The following is a 3315-nucleotide window of genomic DNA, read 5'->3' on the forward strand; positions in this document are numbered from 1 at the left end:
ATACGTTATACGTTATACGTTATACGTTATACGTTATACGTTATACGTTATACGTTATACGTTATATGTTTTACGTTATACGTTATACGTTATACGTTATACGATATACGTTATACGTTATACGTTATGCGTTATAGGATATACGTTATACGTTATACGTTATACGTTATACGTTATACGTTATACGTTATACGTTATACGTTATACGTTATACGTTATACGTTGTACGTTATACGTTATACGTTATACGTTATACGTTACTCGTTATACGTTATACGTTATACGTTATACGTTATACGTTATACGGTATACGTTATACGTTATACGTTACTCGTTATACGTAATATGTAATACGTTTTACGTTATAAGTTATACGTTATACGTTATACGTTATACGTTATACGTTATACGTTATACGTTATACGTTATACGTTATACGTTATACGTTACACGTTATACGTTATACGTTATACGTTATACGTTATACGTTATACGGTATACGTTATGCGTTATACGTTATACGTTATACGTTATACGTTATACGTTATACGTTATACGTTATACGTTATACGTTATACGTTATACGTTATACGTTATACGTTATACGTTATACGTTATACGTTATACGTTATACGTTATACGTTATACGTTATACGTTATACGTTATACGTTATACGTTATACGGTATACGTTATACGTTATACGTTACTCGTTATACGTAATTTGTAATACGTTTTACGTTATAAGTTGTACGTTATACGTTATACGTTATACGTTATACGTTATACGTTATACGTTATGCGTTATACGTTATACGTTATACGGTATACGTTATGCGTTATACGTTATACGGTATACGTTATACGTTATACGTTACTCGTTATACGTAATTTGTAATACGTTTTACGTTATAAGTTGTACGTTATACGTTATACGTTATACGTTATACGTTATACGTTATACGTTATGCGTTATACGTTATACGTTATACGGTATACGTTATGCGTTATACGTTATACGTTATACGCTATACGTTATACGTTATACGTTTTACGTTATACGTTATACGTTATACGATATACGTTATACGTTATACGTTATGCGTTATAGGATATACGTTATACGTTATACGTTATACGTTATACGTTATACGTTATACGTTTTACGTTATAAGTTATACGTTATACGTTATACGTTATACGTTATACGTTATACGTTATACGTTATACGTTATACGTTATACGTTATACGTTATACGTTATACGGTATACGTTATGCGTTATACGTTATACGTTATACGTTATACGTTTTACGTTTTACGTTATACGTTATACGTTATACGATATACGTTATACGTTATACGTTATGCGTTATAGGATATACGTTATACGTTATACGTTATACGTTATACGTTATACGTTATACGTTATACGTTATACGTTATACGTTATACGTTATACGTTATACGTTATACGTTGTACGTTATACGTTATACGTTCTACGTTATACGTTATACGTTATACGTTATACGTTATACGTTATACGTTATACGTTATACGTTATACGTTATACGTTATACGTTATACGTTATACGTTATACGTTATACGTTATACGTTATACGTTATACGTTATACGTTATACGTTATTAGTTATACGTTATACGTTATACGTTATACGTTATACGTCATACGTTATACGTCATACGTTATACGTTATACGTTATACGTTATACGTTATACGTTATACGTTATACGTTATACGTTATACGTTATACGTTATACGTTATAGGTTATACGTTATACGTTTTACGTTATACGTTATACGTTGTACGTTATACGTTGTACGTTATACGTTGTACGTTATACGTTGTACGTTATACGTTGTACGTTATACGTTGTACGTTATACGTTATACGTTATACGTTATACGTTATACGTTATACGTTACACGTTATACGTTATACGTTATACGTTATACGTTATACGTTATACGTTATACGTTATGCGTTACTCGTTATACGTAAAATGTAATACGTTTTACGTTATAAGTTATACGTTATACGTTAAACGTTATACGTTATACGTTATACGTTATACGTTATACGCTATACGTTATACGTTGTACGTCATGCGTTATACGTTATGCGTTATACGTTATACGTTATACGTTATACGTTATACGTTATACGTTATACGTTATACGTTTGACGTTATACGTTATACGGTATACGTTATACGTTATGCGTTATACGTTATACGTTATACGTTATACGTTATACGTTTGACGTTATACGTTATACGGTATACGTTATGCGTTATACGCTATACGTTATGCGTTATAGGATATACGTTATGCGTTATAGGATATACGTTATACGTGATACGTTGTACGTTATACGTTATACATTATACGTTATACGTTATACGTTATACGTTATACGTTATACGTTATACGTTATACGTTATACGTTATACGTTATACGTTATATGTTTTACGTTATACGTTATACGTTATACGTTATACGTTATACGTTATACGTTATACGTTAAACGTTATACGTTATACGTTATACGTTTTACGTTATACGTTATATGTTGTACGTTATGCGTTATACGTTATACGTTATACGTTATACGTTACACGTTATACGTTATACGTTATGCGTTATACGTTATACGTTATGCGTTACTCGTTATACGTAAAATGTAATACGTTTTACGTTATAAGTTATACGTTATACGTTAAACGTTATACTTTATACGTTATACGTTATACGTTATACGCTATACGTTATACGTTGTACGTCATGCGTTATACGTTATGCGTTATACGTTATACGTTATACGTTATACGTTGTACGTTATACGTTATACGTTATACGTTATACGTTATACGTTATACGTTATGCGTTATACGTTATACGTTATACGTTATACGTTATACGTTATACGTTATACGTTATACGTTTGACGTTATACGTTATACGGTATACGTTATACGTTATGCGTTATACGTTATACGTTATACGTTATACGTTATACGTTTGACGTTATACGTTATACGGTATACGTTATGCGTTATACGCTATACGTTATGCGTTATAGGATATACGTTATGCGTTATAGGATATACGTTATACGTGATACGTTGTACGTTATACGTTATACGTTATACGTTATACGTTATACGTTATACGTTATACGTTATACGTTATACGTTATACGTTATACGTTATACGTTATACGTTATATGTTTTACGTTATACGTTATACGTTATACGTTATACGTTATACCTTATACGTTATACGTTAAAC

This window comes from Ptiloglossa arizonensis, unplaced genomic scaffold (assembly GCF_051014685.1).
Source record: "Ptiloglossa arizonensis isolate GNS036 unplaced genomic scaffold, iyPtiAriz1_principal scaffold0099, whole genome shotgun sequence".
Taxonomy (NCBI): Eukaryota; Metazoa; Arthropoda; class Insecta; order Hymenoptera; family Colletidae; genus Ptiloglossa; species Ptiloglossa arizonensis.